The 18,812-nt window shown below is 42.0% G+C and overlaps 1 protein-coding gene across 3 annotated transcripts in view; it reads left to right on the top strand.

Moving 5' to 3' along the window:
• The window catches only part of DNAJB6 (DnaJ heat shock protein family (Hsp40) member B6), a 99,126-nt gene that overhangs the window by 51,751 nt on the left and 28,563 nt on the right, over positions 1 to 18,812 (top strand). The gene's annotated exons all lie outside the window — the stretch shown is intronic.

Genomic DNA, 18,812 nt, shown 5'->3' with positions numbered 1-18,812 from the left:
TAAGGAGCAGCTGCTACGCTTGGATAACAAGTAATTCAACGCACGTGTTTAACAGAAATGTTAAGCTATAACAAGCACCATTTGAGGAGTAACAGGAACATTTTTTTTGAAGATTTCAAACGAACTCTTTCAATATCTACTTAATCTAAAGTATTTATAAACAGCTCATCGGAGCTCATGGTATTTGTCATAGACTTTTGAGTTAATTGTTGGGACCACATCAGTAGGACCATTTTTTTGTCCTTAAAACTGTTGTAAATTTCTGTATGCACTTTGCTTTTTATTAAACATGATCCAAGGTGAGCCGTGAACCTTCAGTAGTGCTAGGGCAAAATGTACACTAACCACTAGCATGAACCTTGCTTTTCCCATTTTGTTTGAAATGTGAGCCAGCTGGTAGTTTGTCTGCTGTGAAGTTAACATTTCAAAGATGAACTTTTCAATAATTTCAACTTTTTTAATATTTAGTAGTGAAAGATGTTAATACATTCCTGGTAATGCATTTCTGGTTTAAATAAATTAAGGATGTTTTCTAGTTGTGCATGAATGCCGACAACTTAGTAAGTTCTGACAATGTTTAAATATGTAATGTTTAAGTCTAGGAAAACAACAAAGTAAAGCTGGTGAGCTGGGTCTTTTGTCAAATGCTAAAAAATTCAAAACGAATAAATGCTGATGTTTGTGGTGCATTCTTTCATGGCTGGCATTTGTAGCCTTCTTGTGTCTGTGTGTGATTTGGGCAAGTGGGGAACCATATTTTGCTTTTCAGCAACTGCTTCCTTCAGGATGAGGGGCTTTTCTTTGAAGGTGTTTTCTTCAGTGTGACTGAAAACATAGCTTGTAGTTTCCTTTTCAGGCCTAATTGTGAAGTGTTTTTATGGTGTTTCTTCAGCCTTGTAATTAAGGTGTCTAACAGAAGAGTACTATATCTCTGAAAACACTGCATTAAAAATCCTTTTGGAAGGATGTTTTTTTCACATGAAGCAATATGCCCATCTGTAGATGGACTTCCACAAAATTATCAGTGACTGTAAATGAAGAGCAAACCCAGAGTGTCTGAATTAGCAGTATTTTCTAATGTTCTGGCATAGATGTAAAAGGAAGAGAAATTGTGATGCATAAATGCCAGCATCTTCAAAATTGAGTCGTCAAGAAACTAACTTTAAACTGCTATTGATGTGGTGTCTTCAGCTGCAAACACTTGAGTGCCACTGGTTTACACACTTACTAACCAACATTAAAATTGAGAAAAGTGCTTACTTACATTAACGGAATGAGGAGTGATGCAAAGTAATAATCTGTAGATAATGCAACATAGTTAAAACAATGGAGACCTATGGCATCTTAAAGACTAACAAGTTTATTTGGGCATAAGCTTTTGTGTACTGGAGCCCACTTCATCATGCCAAAAAAAGCTTATGCCCAAATTTGTTAGTCTTGAAGTTGTTTTTGCTAAAATAGACTAACGCAATTATCCCTCTGAAACTTGAAAATATCATCAGATTTTCAAAGCTAGGCAAAAGCATCCATGACTCCTTAGGCCTTCTTTATACAGTAAATATTTCTGCTCATTCATTCAGTATTTGATATACTGGATATTTCTGTATCTAAGTAGTGCATGTGCAATTTTATCATGCAGTTATCTCTGACCTACAGTGAATTATTTAGGCTTGTTTAACATTCAGAAATATCTCAAATTATATGGTTTGAAATGATAATTAATCCTTTCTAGACCATGCTGTCTGATGTTACATTACACTAATGAATGTTTAAAATCTAAAGTTCAGGACATGGAAAAACTTAAATTTTTCTTAAACCAAGAACAAATAACTGAACAAATTGTTTTAATTGTTGGTGACTGTAGTGAGGTTAAAAAAGGTAATGAGGTTATACAATTTTAGATTTTTCTCTTCCCTACCCCTCCCCATAAAATTGAATCAAAGAATTAGAGGGTAGGAATAAAATAGAAAAGTTATACTTTTTGGTTGGGAGATCAAAAGGTACGCACCCTTTTCAAGTTTGTCATGTCCTTGCAATAGAAGTATTAGCAGTTCAGAACTCAATCTAGTAATTCTCCATGGCTTCCTTTTCAGTTTTCCTCCCATGTGCACACCACTCTTTGCCCAAAAGATGAATAAACAGAGGGACAAGAAGTTATTTAAATGTTTTGAAATACTGTTGTCATTAGATCTGAAAATAGACACAATGCACTCCCCCCGAGTGCATTGTCTTCAATTGGTTGCAATTCCTACCTATGAGAGACGTGTGGCTTTTCTACCTCTCTAGCTGTTTGGCCTAAACTGAGTTATAAATTGCATTATCAGGGAAGTCACCATGTTGAATTCTAAAGATCCAGTCTGGATGTTGCTTTCTATGCCTTTAGATTTGCATAGTTGGCATTTTCAGTGTTAGGCCCCATGAAGTTATGAAATGTGGCAACACTGCACTTTTCAAGTAAAACGGGAGAACGGGGGAAAAAAAGCTGGCCAGTGATCTGTTCATTCTCTAATTAGTCCATCAGCAAAAGACCTGCACAATATTAAAAAACAAACCTACCTACACACTAACATCTGTGGGACCCTTGAACCAGATAGCTATTTTGATTTGGTCTCGGCTTTTACTACTTGACTGGCAATTTCACTTCCCAATACTGAGTGCAGTGGTATAAAGGCTTTTTTTATGCCCTTGGTAGGAAAGGCTTTAAGGCTCCACTTGGTTTCAACATGAAGATTGCTGTTATTTCAGAATAAATTCATCCTTGCTGCTCAGTCTTAATTGTCCCTTGCTACTGTTCATTCTGGACATAAAAATCAAGCCTGAGACCCTATGACTGCATGTCTCTGGTAGCCTTAATGTGTTAAAATGGTCTCACTGTTGTAATACAGAAATGGGTTACTCTTTTCTACCATATTGAAAACCTACTTTTATTAGGTTGCATTTAAGAACTTTGTATCACTTTTCTTACTAATAAGTTCTTTGCATGTAAGACTACTCCTTTGAAGTAAAGGGATACTTTGGGTGCCATATTTAAATCCTCATTAACTTTCCCTTCTGCATGGTCACTAGAAGAATACCTAGTAACTGGTATACCTTTTCTGTTCCAGAAAAATCTGCACTATGCTTCATCAAATATGTAGAGTAAAATGGGACTAAATGGACATTTTTCGTCTTAAAAGCTATTTGACTAAAAGTAGGAGAAATGTACAAGTTGGGACACAGATTATGATAAAGCTTTCTTGAGATGATTTTGAAATATTAGAAGAAGTTTCCAGAAATACCAACTTTTCTGTGATCTGGACTTTCATGTTTAGTTTTCAGTCTACTGGTAGCGTACAATATTCTTCTAATGCTTTTCAGCTGCAAGGACCATGTGCCTCTAGTCACTGCATGCTCTTTGCTGTGGGAGAGGGAAGACTTCGCACACTGTCGCTGCCCCCAGCACAATCGTAACTCACATTGGCCAGAAACCGGCTGTGAGAGTGGTGGTGATTGTGCTGGGGTGGAGGCAGTGCACAGAGACACCTGCCTCCCCTTCAACACTCCCTGGTATGTGGAGCAGAGGCACGTGGCCCTAGCTTTGAGCAGCTTGGGGCTACACCTGAGTTTCCCACTGAATTGGTTGGGAGCTGCCTCCTAGCCACAGCTAGCATCTGGCACCACACTCCCTTCTATAGCCCAACTCCCTGCACCAGTTCACCACCCCCTGTACAACTGCTTCCCAGACCCTGGCCCTCAGGCCAGAATCCTCTCCTGCACCTATACCTATTCCTTGGATTATTACACCCTTTGCTCCCCCCAATCCCCTGCCGTAGGTCATTACCTAAATCCTCTGCATCCTGGTCGTACTCCTTTCCTAGGTCAGAATCCTCTCCTGAATCCCTCCCCCTTCATGGATCCCGAACCCCAATCCTCTGCCCCAGGTTGCAATTCCCTCCTTCACCCATTCTCCCTCTGTACTCCAGGCTCCCTTTTGCACCCAACCTTCATCCTAGACTCCACGCCCCTTCCATAGAAAAGTGTGGTCCTTGACCACTCACCAAAATTGAGTGCCCTGCCGTCAAATCTTATTGCCTAGCCCTGGATTACATAGTGTGGTGATTGGTGATGGAGGGGTTTGGATTATTTAGTTTTCAATGCTTTCAATGTGATAGTCAGAGAATGCTTTATAAACTAATGGTTTTGGTGTTGATGAACATATTTAGATGGCAAGATACTACTTTGTTAATAATGTTCATGATTGAAATTGTGTATGTTTGCATCATTCAGTCTTAATTTGTAACCCAGGGGAATCTAAAAGACATTGAGCAATATAATTGGCAAAGCCCTGAATGCATGTTGTATAATGTAGTGAATAAGCTACAGTTATAACTGAATTAAATTGCTTATGTCCGTTTGATAGATGGTAAAATGACTGCATTTCATGGAATTGATGTCTGATATTTTTAGACCAGCTATACTTTGTAGTTTCCTGCAGTAACAGCAGCTTGTCAGTTTGGAAAACTATTGATATGAAACTTTAACTTCTTAAAATCCCATCAAAAGGAAAGTCAGTAATAGTTTTACATCTTATGTGTGTCATGCTCATATTTTACTTTGCTGTTGTCCATGTTGGTCTGGCTAAGCACAGTAGGTTTTATTTTAGTGGTGTTTCTTAGTATTGTGTGTAGTTGTGCCTCTGTGTGTGGTATTGTCTTTAAGCTGCTTTGGCTAAGGAGGTTTGGAGACCTGAGTATCTATCTGCCAGTATCCTGTTGCCATAGTGAGGGCATTCACTTCTGTGCCTCAGTTTCTTCATCATTAACAAGGGCAGAATTTACACTTTCCAGACTGTAATCAAATTAAAATGGGTATTTCAGGTATATATTTTGCTTGCAGTTAAAGTTTATTTTAAGACCATTTGAACATGGTGGTAACACTTCTCCCTCAATGAAAAAAATAGGCAAATTGAGTATTTGGGAAGACCCATTTCTTGTGTCAATGCTTAGTACTTTTTTTTTCTTAAAACAAAACTTTCCACAGTGCAGATGCACTCTAGCTATTAGTTATCCTGACAGCAAGTTGCAACTCTTACTTTTAAGGCTTATCTTTCTTTAAGGGGGGGGGAAGAAACAGTTTAATCTGTCCATTTTGTCCAGACATTTGATTAGTTTACTTTGGTCCTGAATTGTGCCAAACTCACTTCACATCCTAACTGATTTCAAATCCAAAGATAAAAAGAAAGCAGTGGCTACAAGTAAAAGGTCTTCACCTCCTCATGCATTTGGGCCTGCCCAAATCCTTCTAATTTTCTAGTGATTTGAAAACTACTTGCAGGTAAGGACTTGTATTGCATTACTGCTTAAACCAAAAAAGATCTTAGACTTTGGGCTGTGAAGGCCGGCATAGTTTACATATATTGCATGAAGTTGTCCACATAGGGTAAACTATATCTTATGGTTTCTAATTATAATGGGATTTGTTTTGTTCTGAATTTGGATTTAGTAAAAAGGGAAGATATGGTGAGTGGGAGGAGAGACAGCTCATGCCAAGGATGGACAAAATGGGTGAAGGTAAATAGAAGATTTAGACTTAAGATTTAGTTGCACCAGCTTGTCAGTGTAACTGCGTTGCTCAAGGATGCGGAAAATCCACACCCATGAACAATGCAGTTATACCACACCAACTCCCAGTGTAAACAGCGCTATGTTCCTGGGATGGCTTCTCTCTTTGACCTAGGTACCACCTCTTGGGGAGGTAGATTACCTATGCCAATGTGAGAAGCCCTCCTGTCAGCTTAGTTAGCATCTTCAGAGGGGCAATGTCTCAACTACTAAATTGTCTGTCTAACTTATGTCCGCATACAACCATTGCAGTTAATACATGACTTGTACACGTGCACACTTTGCTCCTTGTTGGTGGTGCATGTCCTCACCAGTGTTCCCTCTGATTTCGGTCCACGGGCGGTATGAATTTTATGTGCACTGGTAACAGAAGTGATGTGTGACCTGTTTAACCAGTTAACCGTGGAGGGCTGGGATCCCATTCCCATAGGCAAGGGAAGGTGACTGCTAGGGCCGGGTCCTCCTCTTTTAAACTGGTAAACATGCTGGTAAGGCTAATGTTTGCCAAGTAACTGGCTTGTATTTCATATCCTAATCTCACAATACTTTGCACTGTCAGCCGACGGTCAGGGCTCCCTATATCTGTCCCTTTATGACCTGCTGAAGTTCTTTTAAATTGTGCTTGGTTCTATTACAGCAACTGAAGGAGTCAGGTTAAAACTTAAACAGTTACAGGTTTATTAAAGAAGCTTATAAATCATATGGTTACAATGGCTATTGCTCTATTTCTTAACTACTAGCAAAATATAGATCTTAAAAATGGTTACAAAGAAGATAAAGATAGAAAAATAGAAATAATGGTACCAAGTAACAGCTTACTCTTTCTATGTGTACACTTAAGACCACATCCAGGTACAGTTTTTATCCCCTTCTGTGCCTCTCGACTCCAGCGTGTCAGGCCAGGGCCGGTCCCTCAATTCCTAGGAAAGACGAAAATACGAGGTGGGCGTCCCCATAGAACCTCGGGAGGTCAAACACCTAACCCGACCAGCAGGTAGAGGGTAGAATGACACTCAAAGTGAGTGTGTGCTGGACCTATCTTTTATACTCATGGGGTCACGTATTTCTCTTTCTTGTCTGTCATGCCAAATGGGGCTGGTCTGTCTTTTGTGAGACCAGTTCTTACAAGGGAGTTGTGAACTTAATTTACACTTGTAAGAGAGAATTGAGATGATTAAATTGGAAGTACTGGGGATTCTTTTCTCAGTGGGAAATTCCTCTCCCAGGGACTGTGTGTGTTCGAATCAACATAGGTGCCAGCCTGACACTTCTTGCAGCCTCGAGCTTAGCTTATTTCCTTAATCGTTACTCAGAGTCAGAAACTCCCATATCCTGGTCAAAGCAGATCAAAGCTTAATGGCTATGCTGATCTTCTTATTGTTCCTTCTCTGCTCTGTATACAGACATCTCAGAGGGCAAGCAAGATTGTTTGAGATGGGGCAGTCTGTCTGGCTACATGCACGTTTTCAAAGTCTGCACAAACCTGTGTGTCCCTCCCCACCGTCTGCTATATCTGGCAGAAGCATGAAGCCTGTGCAGCTCTGCACTGTAGTAATCCAGCAGTATTTGCAGAGCTGCGGGGAACATGACAATTCCTTGGAGCTTTGATCACTGTGTGTGTGTGTGGGGGGGGGGGGGTTCATTCATGGAATAGTTAGAAATGATGGAACACTGGTTCTTGGCCCAGGAAATAAGCACTGACTGGTTTGGGATGACTGGAAGTGTCTGCAGAACTTTTGGATGTATAAAGCCACATTCCGAGACCAGTGTGCTGAACTTGCTCAAGGACCACAAAATGAAAGCCCCTCTTAACAGCTAAGAAAAGTAGTGATTTCACTACTTGAATACTGCATACAGATGTGGTCTCATCTCAAAAAAGATATACTGGCATTAAAAAAAGTTCAGAGAAGGGCAACTAAAATGATTAGGGGTTTGGAACAGGTCCCATATGAAGAAAGATTAGAGACTAGGACTTTTCAGTTTAGAAAAGAGAGGACTAAGGGGGGATATGATAGAGGTATATGAAACCATGAGTGGTGTGGAGAAGTGAATAAGGAAAAATTATTTACTTGTTCCCATAATATAAGAACTAGGTGCAACCAAATGAAACTAATGAACAGCAGGTTTAAAACAAATAAAAGGAAGTTCTTCTCACAGCCAACTTGTGGAATTCCTTGCCTGAGGAGGTTGTGAAGGGTAGGACTATAACAGGGTTTTAGAAAGAGCTAAATAAATTCATGGAGGTTAAGGAATGGTGTTCCTAGCCTCTGTCAGAGAGTGGAGATGGCTGGCAGAAGAGAGATTGCTTGATCTTTACCTGTTCAATTCACTCCCTCTGGGACACTTGGCATTGGCCACTGTCGGCAGATAGGATACTGTGCTCGATGGACCTTTGGTCTGCCTCAGTATGGCCATTCTTATGTTCTTATATTTAAAATACTAATATAATCCTTGAAATGCAGTATTGTAATTAGTCTGCATTATTTTTAGAGTTTTTTTTCATGATGATCTTAGTGTTCAGGTATTTGTTTAAAAGTGAAGAAATGCAAATCTTGAAATCCCTCATTCTTCGCAAAATTTCAGTACAGCTGTAGTATACATTGACAGATTTATTTTCTGTCAAACTTTGATTGCATAAGAAGCAACACTTCATCTAGAAAAATGATAGGTAGTGGAGCTTGTACTAGATTTAGATGTGGAGAGTTAAGGATGACTGATACTTAAGACTTACCTTGAGTTTTTAGTAATATTACTTAGATGCTGTTGAGAGCTATATATTATTGTTCAAAGATCTCATGTCTAAAGCACTGCATGTTTTTAGAGTAGCAGATTTGATTTTCTTACTGACTTTGTCTCTGGATCCCTTTAACATAATTTGCAGTCTTTAGTATCACATTTTCTTACCTAAATTACATAGCTTTTTCACACAATGGTAAAAGAAAATGAGACTAAACAAAATGTTGTGAAGTTCACTATTTGTTTTATAGTTTTACAGTAATCTTTGGTGTTGGTTACAATAAATTAAAAAAGGAGATGGAAGTGTGATTAGATTATATTTAAATACAAGGATGTTTGTTTAAACCTTCCCATTTAAAAATAGTTTAGTTAAACTCTGCTACTTGAAGAATCACTCTGTCTCCACAATATGTGCTTTGTCCCTGAAAAGTTTATATAAGATTACATCCATGGTAACAATATTCTGTTACACAAAATCACTGAGGCTGGGTGCTCAAATGTTCAGTGTATTGTGTTTTTCCCTCTGGACAAAAGTTTCCTACTATAAAAGGCCATTTCAGAGCAAGTACTGTTTTGCTTGCGTATCCCAGCTAGCAGACTTTAACTGTTAAGTAATTAACATCTAACTCCTGATCTAACTTCATTGCTAGTTTTTCTAGGCATGGTAAGAAATTGCTACTGTCTTAAGGGACAAGTGTGAGCTTGTTAGGGGCAGACAGCCAATTTAAGAGATTTGAAATACAATTTATTGTAGATATATAACACATGCAATATAGGAGATAATTTAAAATCAAGAGACTATCTTGATGTTTCTGGCTAGTCTCCTAACTTCAAAAGGACTTAAAACATCTAATTCTAACATTAGTAGATTGAGAGAGAAGCGTAAGATATTAATACTCCTTTATTCTAGGGCTATAGTCTTTAATTTACTTAGTGCATAAGTGTGTGCATAAAGAGGATTTCAGTCAATAATCTCCAGTGATAGCAGCACAGAGTTAAATGTTACACAGATGCATTTCTAGAAAGAAGATAAGCCCAGGGAGATATTAATTAATGGTGATTTTGATATAGTAGAAATGGGGTGGGTATATACATGAAATTACAGCCATATGTTCTATAAGAATTTGCAGTGTACAACAGCTGTAGTTGTGATGTGTTAAGACAAGATTGTTTTTAACTTTTAGATTGTTTAATAACAATTATGTTACCTAACATTCTTTACAATGTTCTTGATCAAAGCTTTCTTTTGGCAATGTCACCCTGGTGTCAGTATCCAGATTTTGCCTAATTCTGTGCTACCTTAAATGGGAGAAACTGCTTTACATTCTCAGTTTAGTTTTCTTTTTGAGTATAGAATTCAGAATGAGGGGAAGAGAGTAACCGGTATATACAAGGTACCTAATACTGTCAGTTCTTTATTTCTCTATTGTGAGTAAAGGTACTCAGTATTGTCAATTCTCTCTTTCTCTATTGTCAGTTGATATGTTTTTCATATTACTTTGAATTTGCTTTAAGGTGAGAACATGGACTGCATGAATGTGGTGCGCCTGTTTTGTAACTTGTGCTAAAGTGAGCTAGAGAACTCTAGTTATGGATCACAGAGAATAGGTATACTTTGCATTTGTAAGTATATTTAAGCCCCGGGCGCATTTCTGCAATTAAGAGGGATTCTAAAGAAGAATTTTTAGATATTTCTAGAGATCTATCAGTATTAAATCAATTTTCTCTTACTATCAGATCATGGTTTCTGGATAATGACAATAGTTGATCTTTTTCATATGTGAGTGAATTTTCATACAGGAGGAGGACAAATCAAAGGACTGTGCAAAAATTATTTCAAGCATTGCTTCCAGTTGCATGTTAGTCTGAGTCTTATTTCTTTAAATAAGAGGGTTTAGAAAGTCCCCAAGAATATATTAGCGCATTACCTGTTGTATGGTGTCCTAAGCAAAGTTGTGATTATGCCATGTGTGTATTATGTAACACTTGTACATTTCAATGCCTACATTGATACAGGATTTCAATAGGAGCTGTTGGGCTCTCAGCATCTTTAAAAATCAGACCACTCATTTAGATGCCTAAAAATAGAAATTCATTCTTGAAAATCTTGTCTGCATAACTTAAGCTCTACTAGCTCCATGTTTATTTTAATGTAATTTCATCACTTAGAAGCCGCTGTCACTTTCACCTGTCACTCAAGTGGGTGGTGACCAGTTCAACTGAAGTAATTGTTCCCAGTTTTGTACAGCTTCTCCAACCTGCAGCTCTTCAAATTCATTCCTTTCTCTTGTCAAAGCAGCTATGTCTCTTAGGCTTAGTCCTTTGATGGTGTCTGGCCTAGACCAAAGAATTGTCATGGAACGGAAGAGGGGAACCCACAGGAAAGTGTGAAGGCAAGAGACTGGAGGAAGGGATCAGATGGCAAGCGGTTAGCAATCTTTTATAGCAGGCCCAGCTGCCTCCATGTAAGGCAACTGCAGAAGCAGAAACAAAATAGGCATGTGCTCATTGTGCTTTTCCCTGCTCAAGTCTTTCTTATATTTTATCTCTTGTGCCCAAACTGTAACTTATGTATGATCTTTGTGCAGATGGTCAGCATAACTTTGCTTGTCAGAGCTTAGCTTATCTATTTTGTCATTTGTGGGTCTTTATACTCCCTAAACTTGCCTGTTCCTGGCTGTCTACTTTACAACCCTCAATGTTGAAACTCTTGTTAGGAGCATTCCTGAGGTGGGGGGAGGGAGGAGTGCCTTAAGAAAAATGCTCCGCAGCTGCTAGTTTTAATAATGGAATTTCTGAGTTTCACCCAAGGCCAGTCCAGGTTAGTTAGTATGGGGTGAATGAAGTCTCAGGCCTTCAGAATTCCTTATCCCACAGTTCTCCATCTGAGACAGGAGACAAGTGTTCATGGTGGAGTGGGGGGGAAGGGGGAGTGCATGGATGGGAAGGAAATGTGCAGTTCCTGGAATGCCAGTCAACCAGAATCTGTGTTAGTGTAGCCATTCCTCAGAAAAGTAAGTTTGTTCCTACCTGCTTTTCCTTGGTCTGGCACCAGTTGTGTGTATGCTGGCTAGGTGAGTAGGCTAGACAGTAATAAGCCAACACATTGCTGCATTATCAATTATTGCCCTGGGAGAAGTCTGGGTGATACATTTCTTATCCTGCTTGGGCAGCTGCTGCCAGAGACAAGTATCAGTTCTGTTGTAATCATGCCAGAGAAAATGATTAATGCGTAAGGGAATTATTTTGCTTAGATCATATCTGAAAGAATGAAATATCTCTTGACAAAAGAAGGAAACTGAGGGGATTAACAGTCTGGTTCTAAACTGGACTTGCTCTTGTTATCACTTATACTTAAGGTACACACACAAAGCAAACTGCCTTCCTCGTAAGTATATTATGGTAACTTAGCTGTTTACAGCACTCAGTTGCGAAAAGCCATAACCCTTCTTTCCACCGCCAGCTTCAGCTTTTGACTAATGTATTGGCACATGCAGAACAGTTCAGTCGTGCAAAAATAACAAATGCCACTGGCAATCAAAATGGAGAATCCTTTTTTGTCTTAAGTGGGAGATAGCTGAGAAATAAAAGAAACCCAAAAGGATTTGCAAGGCTTAGTTGCAAAAGCTTTCTTTGAGGAGTTTCTGTAAATCATAACTATGAGAGTTCAGGTATTTTCAAAAAGTCATCTTGGGCCTATGAAATGGATACCTGACACTCTGGCAACCTAGAGTTCATCTGCAAGACACAAGCAGCTCTTCCCTTGATGTCTCATTTCTTAAGTCAAACAGCACTCTGAAGCTTGCTTAGCTCTATTGCAGGTGTCCTTTTTTTTGACACTTTAGCTGAGATGTTAAACAGACTGGTTCTCATGCCAAAGATTTATCAATTTTTAACTGTAAGCCACAATAAACATATGAAACTTTGAACACAGGATTGTAGAGCTGAAAGATTTCCCACAAAATTAAACTTACTCTTTCCAAGATATTTCCAAATACCTTTTTAGGAGATACTAGGGGGCTGCATCCCTCGCTCACTACATTCACCAACACCCCACGCCCCAGAGGTAGGTTTCTAGCCGGGGGGAAGGGGCAGGAGCAGGGTGGTAAGTGAGCGGGCTGGGGGTGTGGGGTCTCAGCCGAGGGTGTGTGTGATAGAGCTGGGTTGGGGGGGAAGGCTTGCAGTTCCCGCTCCCCCAGAGCACTAGGGAAGGAGCAGGGGGTGGAGTGAGAGACAGCATAGATCTCCCCCCCCCCCCCCCCCAGCAATTTTTTTTATGTATAGAGATTTTCTGCTTTTCATTTTGCCCTGTTTTAACCAAAAACCCTGGCAAAGATTCTGCAGAGAGGTTTGGTCTGAACTTACTTGGTGCATTTCAAAAGTATGTTTTACTATCAAGTGTTAGCATGAATGGCAGGACAAATCCTCTTATAGCTGCCTGCTTGTTCTTTTCTGTCCAGTGATCAGATTAAACTTCTGAGGCTGTCCTTATGAAAGAAACTTGGATGGAGTTAATGGAGAGTCTTGGCATTTTTTAAATCTGCTATTCCATCAATCAGGAGGATGCATAGGTATTGTTTGGCTCTGTCTGTTAGACAGATATTCATGCCTAACTTCATCCAGTTCAGTTCATGCTTACCATGTTTGGATCATACCTATCAAGCTTATTCTTAAAAGAAAAACCTTACATGAAACTGCATATTTTCAGTGGAATATAACAAATGTGCACATTAAAGAAATTTCAGTGTGTTTGTTAGAAACAATTTCTAGACCATTTCCTTGTGTCCAATATGTTTAGTCAGTTTCCCCTTGTGTAAGATTGAGGGAGAGGGGTCTTGCAGAGCAACAGGGTAGAGACATTTTCATAATTAAAGAAAAAAAAAAAACCTAAAGTGAGGCATTTTTATCTAAAATGGTTTAATCTACAGGCTTGTCTGCACTAATTATCATACCAATATAACTGCTCTGGCAAAAACACCATGTGTATGTGCAGTATGAGTCTGACTTTACTGTGGTTTGAAAAGAGTGAATGACATAAGCAAACTTTTAGAGATATCAGATCAATATCCCTTTTAGATCACATCTCTCTTCTTGATTTCCTGATCCTTTACTCTCTATCACAGAAGCGGAGTGTACAAGCAGAATCAATGGAGACAGTCTATATCACAATTTCTTTAGTTAATCTTGCTTTATCCACACCAGAGCACTTTATTTCCATCAACCTTTATTTTTAGCTGACCTAAGAATGAATTCCTGCTACTCATTCTTTCTGGCTACTTAATGAACTTTGTTTTGTGTGGTTGAAATTTTGCTATGCTGGTTATTCCCCTATTGCAACAAAGTTTAAGTTTAGATTTTTAATTGTAGCTTTGACCCTGTAGCACCTGTCACAATGCAAATTTTATTAATCTTGAGCACCGAGAACTTTAAAGTATTTTTCTCTCAAGTTAAATGAAATTTTGTTTTTCATAGTAGTTGCCTATGACAAGCTATGGAATTAATTTTCTTTAAGAAAGGAAGAGTGCTGTACTTCACAGCATGTTTGAATTAGAAGATTGGATTAGAAGAAGAGTCTAGCAAAGAAACTATCCACCAGTATTCTAATACTTTTGTGTCAAGTTCTTTCAAGTTGGATGGAGGAAGATCTTTTGTATACAAAAGTAGTGCATCATGCTGATATTCTGGGCAGCCAATGTTCTGCAACCTAGGTGTGACCTGACAGGCTTCCTGCTTGCTGCAGCCCCACATGCCGTTCAAAGCGGCTGGCTACAGTGGCCTATGTGTGTGCCTCTACACAGCACATGCCCCTTGGTGGGAGGAAGGGATCTCCGTGGGCTGTCCCCAACTCCCAGCACAATCCTCACAGCTCCTATTGGCTGGAAACATACGGTAAGCACCTTCTGGCCAGAGCCTGCACCTGGCACTCCAGTTCCTCCCGCATTAGGGATGCAAATAACTAGTCGACTAGCCAGTAAGCCTAGCAGGGAACTCACTACTCGACGATGCTTTCCCCCTTCTTGCTGCCTCTGTATCTGAGGTTTAAAAGTCAGTTCCCTCCCCAGCACCCTCTCAGGGGAGGCAGACACACAATGGAGGGGAACAGCTTGAGCTGGGACTGAGCAGTTGGGTCCCAGATGCTGTGGCTCTGCTTTAAATGCGGCAGCGAACCTCCTTATTGAGTGATCGAGTAGTCAATGGAAATTCTATCGACTACTTGATTAGCTTCCTAACTGCTACTTAATATCCCAATCCTGCATCCAAACTCCCTGCCCCAGATTACAACCCAAACCCTTTGCACACTCTCCTGCACCTCTGCCCTGATCAGAAGTCCCTCCCAGACCCTGCATCCCCATTCCCTGGTCCAGGTCACAACCTCCTCTTTCATCCAAACTCCTTCCTAGTCCCCTACTCAGAGCTCTCTTCTGTACCCAATTTCCATTCCAAACTCTGTACTCCCTCCATTAATATCATAGAAAATTGAGGCCCTTGACCACGTTCCAAATTCTTGGAGTAGGCTCCCTATCAAAAATTATTACCCACCCCAGTCTGAGTTAAAGGACCTCCACTTGAGTCATGTTAACTCCAAGTTCTTCAAGGAGTGTCCTGTGGGTGCTCCACGTTAGGCGTCTGAGGCACCACTGCGCCTCTAGTCAGAGATTTTAAGTAGCAGTGCGTGGTTCCGCTACTACACATGTGCAGCCAACTGTCCCTTCAGTTCTTTCTGCAGCCGCCAGCTTTGGTTCCAACCAACAGCTGCCCTCCAGACTTCTCAAATTTTTGCTAGTTCTTAGCCATAGTGAAGTTTAGAGTAGTACAGCATAGTTTTCAGTTTGACAGTTATGTAGTTATTGTTGACAATTTTTTTTCTCTGCTGGCAATATTTTTCTTCCGGGGATGACAGGTGTTCCCCAGGCTTTAAACATTGCCTGTCTGCAGGTTCTCAATCCCGGCCTCCGAGCATGCATAGTGCGCTCAGTGGCTGGGACAGCTGCATGCTACCACCCAGTGCCAGCCATGCAAGCAGCTAATGGCCTGCATGCACAAAGCCAGGGAGTTGTAACTGAAGCTTCTCTCCCTTGAAAACACTGTGCAGCCAGCTTCAGACCTGACGCATTCTACTCCCCCTTGGTGGCCCTCTCCGGTGGCCATGTGTGAGAAGGGTGCTCCTTCAGGCTCCAGCTCGAGGGACTTCCTCTGATTAGCAACCAAGGAGGAGACCCGCCTCATCAAGCAGAGGTGATTCCCCTTCAAAAAGAGCAGGCTCACACACCTAAGACAGTGGTTCCCAATCTTCTTTTATACTGGGGACCAGCAAACCCATTCGCAAACTTTTAGCGAACGAGAAACATTTTATTTGCATATTTGCATGTTCATTATGCAAATAAGGAATATGTGAATATGCAAAGTTACTGGTCAGCCAAAAGTTGAGCCCCCCAGTACCAGCCTTAACCCCTGCACCCCCTGTAGCGACAGCAACAGACCCCAGAGTCCCCTGTACTGAGCCCTACTGTCAGCCTCCTGCCCTCAGAACCCCCCTTTACCAGCCCCCATCCCAAATGCCTGTGCCAATCCCCTACCCCTCAGTGCCAGTCTCCTGTTTCCAGAGCCACACTGCACCCAGCTCCCCCAGAGCTGTCCCCAGTCTCAGTTCCGAGTCTCTAATATTAGCTCCGTCTCCAGAGCCCCCCTTTGCCAGCCCTGCCCCCACTACTAGCCTTGTCCCCAGAGGCGCCCCGTGCCTCCAAGTGTCAGCCCCCTGCTTCCTAGAGCTCCCTAGTACTAGCCAAGCCTCCAGAACCCCCTGAGTATTAGCTTCACCCTCAGCCCCCCAGCACTAGTCCCACCCCCCAGTACCTGCCCCGCCCCGCTCCCATCACCTAGCACTGCGCTGCCTCCCTGATGCCAGCTGAGCACTGCTGTCTGGGTCACAGCTGCTCTAAGGCTGCTGTGTTGGGCTCCGCGAGGCCCTCCTGCCAGGCAGCAAAGTGCTTTTCCACATTCAGGAGGAGACCCTGCCCCTGCCCAGCGGTGATTGGCTCAGAGATGGGCCAGGACATGCCTCTCCCAACGGCTGTGGCAGGAGCGGTATACCCCAGCCCTGGCCTCCAGAGCCGCTGCAGCCTGGCAGTCAGAGGTCTGTGGCTGGCAGCTGGGAACTGCTGACATATAACCCCCTGCATCGATCTTGACCAAGGTACTGGACAGGAAGGTACAAGGACCATCAGGCACCGATAGCTCATGAGGCTCTAAGGACCATACCAGGATGGGTTCCAAGACACACCGCCAGCACTCAACCTCAGTACCAATGATGGCAAAGGTCAAGTCAGCACACCCCTCATGCATTGTTGGCACCGAAGAAGCCAAGGTCCCATTTGGCACTGTCAGTACCTATGCCACCTCCGGCAACAAAGAAGCACAAGTGCAGCATCAGCAACCATTGGCACCTCAAGTAGCATCCATACCACCCTCTGCACTGCCTACGGCACTGGTCCCCCCTGCACTGCAGCATTTCACCATGGCAGAAGAACTGACAATAACATCCATGCTTATGACCCCACTTTTTGGCACTGACAGTATGCCCATGGTGAGCAGATTCACTCTCTTCACTCCTGCAGGCTTGGCACTGCTGCTGTGTAGTGATGAAGATGAGGAACCTCTGGTTGGTACCCACACACCTAGACATTCCTTAACAACAGACACCGCCTCAATGGCTTCCGCCTTCAGTATCACTGCCAGCCAACTGGCCTTACTGGGATCTCTAGACACCCTACAGAGATTAGCAACCACAGCAGGCACAACCACAGGCACCTCCTTCTGCCCCTCCTTCCATAGCGGGAGACTATTTTAAATCTTTCCAAGAACTTTCCAAGAGGGTGGTGGACTTGCTGGAAGTCTCCCTAATGAGCCTCCCTGAAACCCAACACACGTTAACCAGCATCCTACATGCTTCACTATCTGCTCAGCTGGCATTACCAATGGACACTGCCAAAGTGATGTGGCAGACACCAGCTATAATCCCCCTGGTCTGTAAGAGGTCAGACTGTAAATACTCATAGCACCACAAGGCGCTGACTTCTTGTTTTCATACCCATCACCAAATTTCCTAGTGGTGGATCCAGTTAACTAAAGGAGAAAACAGAATGTGAACAGAACCACACCTCATGACAAGGAGTGGAAACGCCTGGACCTCATGGGGAGGAAGGCATATTCCTCTCCTTCTCTTCAACTGAGGATTTCTAGATAGACAGCAATAAATAAATTAATGGAGATTGCCGATCTCCTAGAACTGGAAGGGACCTTGAATTGTCATCTAGTCCAGTCCCCTGCCTTCACAGCAGGACCAAGTACCAACTCTGACAAATTTTTGCCCCAAATCCCTAAATGGCCTCCACAAGGATTGAACTCACAACCCTGGGTTTAGCAGGCCAGTGCTCAAACCACTGAGCTATCCCTCCTAATGCTTGCAAAATATACACACCAGTATGAGCAATTATTGCATTTTATTGAAAGTCTCCCAGATGAAAAAAGAGATCAGTTCAGAGACACTATAAATGAAGGGGCTCTAATTTCACACATGACTCTACAAGCTGCCTTGGACGCCTCTGATACTAAATCCCACTCCAGTGTGATGGCTGTTGTAATGAGGGCCTCAAGCCACTGTAGAGGACCTCCCCTTCCAAGTTGTTTGTGGACACCACCAATGTGTCCCTCCACTCACTCAGATTCCTGTGCCATGTTGAAGGTGCTTGGCATTCATGTCCCTGCAACAGGGAAGAGATTTTATGCATAGGTACGAACCAATGTCTTTTAGTCAACCACAGAGGCATTACGACAACAAAAGGAGGCAACGTCAAACCAGACATAGACAAACTCCTGACCAGCTCTCTACCTCTTAACCCTCAACTTAGAGGCAAACATTTTGAAATTCAGGTCGAAGGTCAGGTAATGTCCTTCTGATTTAAGGCAACCACATCCCTACTAGCTATTCCACAGATGTCTGGCACCTTTCAACCCCTGGTGATCCTCAGTCATAACAGGCAGATGGTTACTGGACATTATAAAGGGTGGATACTGTATCCCATTTTTATCTATCTCCCCTTCCCGCCTTGTCACTCTTCAGGAACTCATCTCACTAGAGCATTCTCCTCCATGAGCTCAGCCACCTGTTCCATCTGGAGACTATAGAATCTGTACCTCACTGCTACAGAGGCAAACCTTTTCATTCCCATTATTTTCTCAACAAAAAAGTTAGGTTTGAGACCGATCCTCGATCTCAGGAGATTCAATCGATACATTCAACCACCACAGTTCAAGATGGATCACCCTGTCTATTTTAATCCCTACCTTAAACAAAGGAGACTGGTTATTGACACTCGACTTCCAGGATGCGTACTTCCACATATCCATTCACCCAGCACACCAGAAATACCTCAGTTTTGCAATGCACACGTCCAGTATACAGTGCTTCCATTTGGA

The sequence above is a fragment of the Pelodiscus sinensis genome, chromosome 2, assembly GCF_052426305.1.
Source record: "Pelodiscus sinensis isolate ZL-2025 chromosome 2, ASM5242630v1, whole genome shotgun sequence".
NCBI classification, from domain to species: domain Eukaryota; kingdom Metazoa; phylum Chordata; order Testudines; family Trionychidae; genus Pelodiscus; species Pelodiscus sinensis.
This window is presented reverse-complemented; position numbering and strand designations above follow the sequence as displayed.